Source organism: Oncorhynchus tshawytscha, linkage group LG13 (assembly GCF_018296145.1).
Source record: "Oncorhynchus tshawytscha isolate Ot180627B linkage group LG13, Otsh_v2.0, whole genome shotgun sequence".
In the NCBI taxonomy this organism is placed as follows: domain Eukaryota; kingdom Metazoa; phylum Chordata; class Actinopteri; order Salmoniformes; family Salmonidae; genus Oncorhynchus; species Oncorhynchus tshawytscha.
Window position 1 is genome coordinate 435,430 of NC_056441.1, and position 7,606 is coordinate 443,035.

The 7,606-nt window shown below is 42.4% G+C and overlaps 1 long non-coding RNA gene across 1 annotated transcript; it reads left to right on the top strand.

The window, feature by feature from the left end:
• Positions 1 to 3,602: 3,602 nt before the first annotated feature.
• LOC121838988 lies at positions 3,603 to 3,969 on the top strand. The gene is made up of 2 exons (XR_006078517.1): positions 3,603 to 3,644; positions 3,859 to 3,969. It is a non-coding gene; the product is annotated as an uncharacterized LOC121838988 (long non-coding RNA).
• The last annotated feature ends 3,637 nt before the right edge of the window (positions 3,970 to 7,606 follow it).

A 7,606-nucleotide genomic window follows, 5' to 3' on the forward strand; every position in this document is an offset into this window, starting at 1 on the left:
CGATTTTGCAGGTTTTCCTACTTACAAAGCATGTAGAGGTCTGTAATTTTTATCATAGGTACACTTCAACTGTGAGAGACGGAATCTAAAACAAAAATCCATAAAATCACATTGTATGATTTTTAAGTAATTAAATGGCATTTTATAGCATGACATAAGTATTTGATACATCAGAAAAGCAGAACTTAATATTTGGTACAGAAACCTTTGTTTGCAATCACAGAGATCATACGTTTCCTGTAGTTCTTGGCCAGGTTTGCACACACTGCAGCAGGGATTTTGGCCCACTCCTCCATACAGACCTTCTCCAGATCCTTCAGGTTTCGGGGCTGTCACTGGGCAATACAGACTTTCAGCTCCCTCCAAGGATTTTCTATTGGGTTCAGGTCTGAAGACTGACTAGGCCACTCCAGGACCTTGAGATGCTTTTACGGAGCCACTCCTTAGTTGCCCTGGCTGTGTGTTTCTGGTCGTTGTCATGCTGGAAGACCCAGTCACGACCCATCTTCAATGCTCTTACTGAGGGAAGGAGGTTGTTGGCCAAGATCTCGCGATACATGGCCCCATCCATCCTCCCCTCAATACGGTGCAGTCGTCCTGTCCCCTTTGCAGAAAAGCATCCCCAAAGAATGATGTTTCCACCTCCATGCTTCACGGTTGGGATGGTGTTCTTGGGGTTGTACTCATCCTTCTTCTTTCTTCAAACAAAGCGACTGGAGTTTAGACCAAAAAGCTCTATTGTTGTCTCATCAGACCAGATGACCTTCTACCATTCCTCCTCTGGATCATCCAGATGGTCATTGGCAAACTTCAGACGGGCCTGGACATGCGCTGGCTTGAGCAGGGGGACCTTGCGTGCGCTGCCGTATTTTAATCTATGACGGAGTAGTGTGTTACTAATGGTTTTCTTTGAGACTGTGGTCCCAGCTCTCTTCAGGTCAATGACCAGGTCCTGCCGTGTAGTTCTGGGCTGATCCCTCACCTTCCTCATGATCATTGATGCCCCACAAGGTGAGATCTTGCATGGAGCCCCAGACCGAGGGTGATTGACCGTCATCTTGAACTTCTTCCATTTTCTAATAATTGCGCCAACAGTTGTTGCCTTCTCACCAAGCTGCTTGCCTTATTGTCCTGTAGCCCATCCCAGCCTTGTGCAGGTCTACAATTTTATCCCTGATGTCCTTACACAGCTTTCTGGTCTTGGCCATTGTGGAGAGGTTGGAGTCTGTTTGATTGAGTGTGTGGACAGGTGTCTTTTATACAGGTAAATAGTTCAAACAGGTGCAGTTAATACAGGTAATGAGTGGAGAACAGGAGGGCTTCTTAAAGAAAAACTAACAGGTCTGTGAGAGCCAGAATTCTTACTGGTTGGTAGGTGATCAAATACTTATGTCATGCAATAAAATGCAAATTAATTACTTAAAAATCATACAATGTGATTTTCTGGATGTTTGTTTTAGATTCCGTCTCTCACAGTTGAAGTGTACCTATGATACAAATTACAGACCTCTACATGCTTTGTAAGTAGGATAACCTGCAAAATCAGCAGTGAATCAAATACTTGTTCTCCCCACTGTATATGGATGAGTGATGGCCGAATGGCATAGGCAAGATGCAGTAGATGGTATAGAGTACAGTATGAGATGAGTAATGTAGGGTATGTAAACATTATATAAAGTGGCATTGTTTAAAGTGACTAGTGAAACAGTTATTACATCCAATGTTTAATTATTAAAATGGCTAGAGATTTGAGTCAGTATGTTGGCAGCAGCCACTCAATGTTAGTGATGGCTGTTTAACAGTCTGATGGCCTTGAGAAAGAAGCTGTTTTTCAGTCTCTCGGTCCCAGCTTTGATGCACCTGTACTGACCTCGCCTTCTGGATGCTAGCAGGGTGAACAGACAGTGGCTCGGGTGGTGGTTGTCCTTGATGATCTTTTTGGCCTTCCTGTGACATCAGGTGGCGTAGGTATCCTGAAGGGCAGGTAGTTTGCCCCCGGTGATGCGTTGTGCAGACCTCACTACCCTCTGGAGAGCCTTACGGTTGTGGGCGGAGCAGTTGCCGTACCAGGCGGTGATACAGCCCGACAGGATGCTCTCGATTGTGCAGCTGTAAAAGTTTGTGAGTGTTTTTGGTGACAAGCCAAATTTCTTCAGCCTCCTGAGGTTGAAGAGGCGCTGCTGCGTCTTCTTCACCATGCTGTCTGTGTGGGTGGACCATTTCAGTTTGTCCGTGATGTCTACGCCGAGGAACTTAAAACTTTCCACCTTCTCCACTACTGTCCCATCGATGTGGATGGGGGGGTGCTCCCTCTGCTGTTTCCTGAAGTCCACGATCATCTCCTTTGTTTTGTTGACGTTGAGTGCGAGGTTATTTTCCTGACACCACACTCCGAGGGCCCTCACTTCCTTCCTGTAGGCAGTCTCGTCGTTGTTGGTAATCAAGCCTACCACTCTAGTGTCGTCTGCAAACTTGACTGAGTTGGAGGCGTGATGGCCACGCAGTTGTGGGTGAATAGGGAGTACAGGAAGGGGCTGAGCACGCACCCTTGTGAAGCCCCAGTGTTGAGGATCAGCGGGGTGGCTACAATAGTCATTTACAACATTAACAATGTCTACACTGTATTTCTGATCAATTTGATGTTATTTTAATGGACAAAAAAATGTGCTTTTCTTTCAAAAACAAGGAATTTATGCATGCCCGGGCGGTGTGCAGACAAACAAATTAAAATTCCATTTAAATTGTAATACTTCTGACAGCCATCTGTTTAACTCTGCCCATAACTTTTGGACTTTATAACGTTCCCAGAACTCATGGATTATTGAGTCATTGTTAGTTTTACACGTCAGAGATGATTCTGCCATTGTGCTGTAGAATTTGTGAATCATGTCTCTTGTATAAGAAATTATATACATTAGTTTATACTGGATTAAGCCTACCTTTTTGACAACTGTAACTTCGTTAGTTGTGTCCCAACATTCCCTCCAACATCAGTTATTTTTAAGTCTTGGTTCCAATAGTTAATATTTTTTTCTAAGAGGTTGTCAGTTGGATATGCTCTCTGCAAAGTTTTATATATCTTACCTATCACATGAACAGCCTTTTCTGACTCAAATAAGATTCCCTCGATGTTTCTCTGATATCCAAATGACTTAAAAAGCAACATTTCATGATATGAAACTTTTAAGTTGCAAAATTTGAAAATACTGTATCTACATTGGTCAGTCCAAAATGACTTTTTAATTCTGTCACGGAAATACATTTATTTCCTGTTACCAAGTCATTTATGGTTTCTATGCCTTTAGTTGTCCATGTGGACCAATTTATCAGTGAATCGTGAAAAGCTATCCAAGACTTGTTCCAAATGGTTGTGTTTTTAGGGAGTGACATTGGTTCTTGTAAAATATGTTTGATCTTCTTCCATATTGTTATACTGTTTTTAACTATGAAGTTGTTCACGTTCTTAGCTTTATCTTTGAAAATAGACACGTAAAAAGATTCTGGGGATGAGCATGCGCATTTTGATTATGTACCCATTGTTCCTCGTGAGTGCATTTAACTATATGTCACAAGTAAAAGCCTTGGGTAGAGAGTTGATATAATTCCAAGTCTGGAAGTTTAAAACCACCCTCAGACTCAGGAAGGTTAAAAGCACCCTCAGACTCAGGAAGGTTAAAAGCACCCTCAGACTCAGGAAGGTTAAAAGCACCCTCAGACTCAGGAAGGTTAAAAAAAACCTCGGACTCAGGAAGGTTAATAGCACCCTCAGACTCAGGAAGGTTAAAAGCACCCTCAGACTCAGGAAGGTTAAAAGCACCCTCAGACTCAGGAAGGTTAAAAAATACCTGACTCAGGAAGGTTAATAGCACCCTCAGACTCAGGAAGGTTAAAAGCACCCTCAGACTCAGGAAGGTTAATAGCACCCTCAGACTCAGGAAGGTTAAAAGCACCCTCAGACCCAGGAAGGTTTAAACCGCCCTCAGACTCAGGAAGGTTAAAAGCACCCTCAGACTAAGGAAGGTTAAAAGCACCCTCAGACTCAGGAAGGTTAAAAGCACCCTCAGACTCAGGAAGGTTAAAAGCACCCTCAGACTCAGGAAGGTTAAAAGCACCCTCAGACTCAGGAAGGTTAAAAGCACCCTCAGACTCAGGAAGGTTAAAAGCAAGACCAGGAAGGTTAAAAGCACCCTCAGACTCAGGAAGGTTAAAAGCACCCTCAGACTCAGGAAAGTTAAAAGCACCCTCAGACTCAGGAAGGTTAAAAGCACCCTCAGACTCAGGAAGGTTAAAAGCACCCTCAGACTCAGGAAGGTTAAAGCACCCTCAGACTCAGGAAGGTTAAAAGCACCCTCAGACTCAGGAAGGTTAAAGCACCCTCAGACTCAGGAAGGTTAAAAGCACCCTCAGACCCAGGAAGGTTTAAACCGCCCTCAGACTCAGGAAGGTTAAAAAGCACCCTCAGACTAAGGAAGGTTAAAAGCACCCTCAGACTCAGGAAGGTTAAAAGCACCCTCAGACTCAGGAAGGTTAAAAGCACCCTCAGACTCAGGAAGGTTAAAAGCACCCTCAGACTCAAAAAGTTAAAACCACCCTCAGACTCAGGAAGGTTAAAAGCACCCTCAGACTCAGGAAGGTTAAAAGCACCCTCAGACTCAGGAAGGTTAATAGCACCCTCAGACTCAGGAAGGTTAAAAGCACCCTCAGACCCAGGAAGGTTTAAATGCCCTCAGACTCAGGAAGGTTAAAAGCACCCTCAGACTAAGGAAGGTTAAAAGCACCCTCAGACTCAGGAAGGTTAAAAGCACCCTCAGACTCAGGAAGGTTAAAAGCACCCTCAGACTCAGGAAGGTTAAAAGCACCCTCAGACTCAGGAAGGTTAAAACCACCCTCAGACTCAGGAAGGTTAAAAGCACCCTCAGACTCAGGAAGGTTAAAAGCACCCTCAGACTCAGGAAGGTTAAAACCACCCTCAGACTCAGGAAGGTTAAAAGCACCCTCAGACTCAGGAAGGTTAAAAGCACCCTCAGACTTAGGAACGTTAAAACCACCCTCAGACTCAGGAAGGTTAAAAGCACCCTCAGACTTAGGAAGGTTAAAACCACCCTCAGACTCAGGAAGGTTAAAAGCACCCTCAGACTCAGGAAGGTTAAAACCACCCTCAGACTCAGGAAGGTTAAAACCACCCTCAGACTCAGGAAGGTTAAAACCACCCTCAGACTCAGGAAGGTTAAAACCACCCTCAGACTCAGGAAGGTTAAAAGCACCCTCAGACTCAGGAAGGTTAAAACCACCCTCAGACTCAGGAAGGTTAAAAGCACCCTCAGACTAAGGAAGGTTAAAACCACCCTCAGACTCAGGAAGGTTAAAACCGCCCTCAGACTCAGGAAGGTTAAAACCACCCTCAGACTCAGGAAGGTTAAAGCACCCTCAGATTCAGGAAGGTTAAAACCACCCTCAGACCCAGGAAGGTTAAAACCACCCTCAGACTCAGGAAGATGTAAAACGTTCCTTTTTATTCTATGAGTTTTAACTGCCCATAAAGTCTGTTTTGACAGAGTATACTTTTTAAAGAATGTCTTCGGTGGGGTAATTGGTATTACCAAAAATAAAACCAAAACCTTTGTCAGCCATGCCGTTCTAAAGAGTTTTATTCTCCCTGTAAGATTCATGGAAGTTTATTCCTTTAATTAGATCTGCTTTCATGTGGTTGAGTAATGGAATAAAGTTATCTTTATATATTTGTTGGCACTTATTAAGAATCCTAAGTATTTTATATTTTTTGCGGACCACTTAAAGCACAGGTGTCAAACTCATTCCACAGAGGGCCGAGTGTCTGCGGGTTTTTGCTCCTCTCTTGTTCTTGATTGATGAATTAAGGTCACTAATTAGTAAGGAACTCCCCTCACCTGGTTGTCTAGATCTCAGTAAGGAACTCCCCTCACCTGGTTGTCTAGATCTCAGTAAGGAACTCCCCTCACCTGGTTGTCTAGGTCTCAGTAAGGAACTCCCCTCACCTGGTTCTCTAGGTCTCAGTAAGGAACTCCCCTCACCTGGTTGTCTAGATCTCAGTAAGGAACTCCCCTCACCTGGTTCTCTAGGTCTCAGTAAGGAACTCCCTCACCTGGTTGTCTAGATCTCAGTAAGGAACTCCCTCACCTGGTTGTCTAGGTCTCAGTAAGGAACTCCCCTCACCTGGTTGTCTAGGTCTCAGTAAGGAACTCCCCTCACCTGGTTGTCTAGGTCTCAGTAAGGAACTCCCCTCACCTGGTTGTCTAGATCTCAGTAACGAACTCCCCTAACCTGGTTTTCTAGGTCTTAATTGAAAGGAACAACCAAAAACCAGCAGACACTAGGAATAATGGAATAAGTTTGACACCCCTAACTTAGAGGATTGCTGTAGATCATGAGTTATGCTTTCTTTCTTTTTATCCACGTTAATTTCATATCCTGAGATTTTAGAACATTCTGAAAATATTTTTAGCAAGGGGGGTCGAGTTTTCAATATTGGTCAGGTATATGAGGGGGATCATCTGCAAATATGTTTAGTTTATATTCATGTTTATCAATACTGATATGTTTGTGTCCTGTCTAATTCTTTCTGGAAGCGGTTCAATTTCCAGTGCAAACATGAGAGTGGACAACATCCCTGTCTTGTTCCCCTTTCTAAAGCAATTTTATCAGATAATGTATTCTTTGTGTATATTTTTGATTTAGCACATTTAAAGAAATGTTTTTATTAAATGTATTATTTCAGCTGGAAAGTTAAAAGCTTCCAAAGTTTTGAATAGAAAAGGCCATTCAAGATAGCCGAAAGCTTCTTCGGCATCAACAGCCATTATTGATAAATCTAGATCTTGTTTTTTTAGCGTATTGTATTAAACTGAAATATGTTCTTGTATTTGTTTGTGTACATTTTTAATAAACCCTGTTTGATTGATATGTATCAAATCTGGTAAGACTTTTGCCATTCTATTGCTTATGAGCTTTGTTATTATTTTGTCACAATTTATTAAACTTATGGATCTATAATGAGCAGGGGACTCTCCAGATTTTAACATAAATGAAATAACTGTTTCATACAAGGAAGTAGGAAGTACTGAATTGGGCGGCAGGGTAGCGTCGTGGTTAGAGTGTTGGACTAGTAACAGAAAGGTTGCAAGTTCAAATCCCAAGCTGACAAGGTACAAATCTGTCAGTCTGCCCCTGAACAAGGCAGTTAACCCACTAGGCTGTCATTGAAAATAAGAATTTGTTCTTAACTGACTTGCCTAGGTAAAAAATTGTGTGTTGTCATATGTGTAAATAGGGGGGCTACTTTGTCCCAAAATGTTAATTCTATGAGAAAGCTGTCCATTCCTGGTGCTTTTCTCCATGCAAATGTTTTAACAGTGTCCAATATTTATTTTGGGTGATATCTATTTTTTGTGATTATTTTTTGTCTGCTGATAGACTCAACAACCCTGAAGCAACTAAGGCCAACTGTTGTTTAAATCTGATTTATATAGATTCTGTTGTTTCTAATTAACACATTTGCATTTCTTTGTATTTTCAAATGATAAAATATTGTTCAGTTTCATTTCTTGATGTGCAAAAACCACAAGTTCAA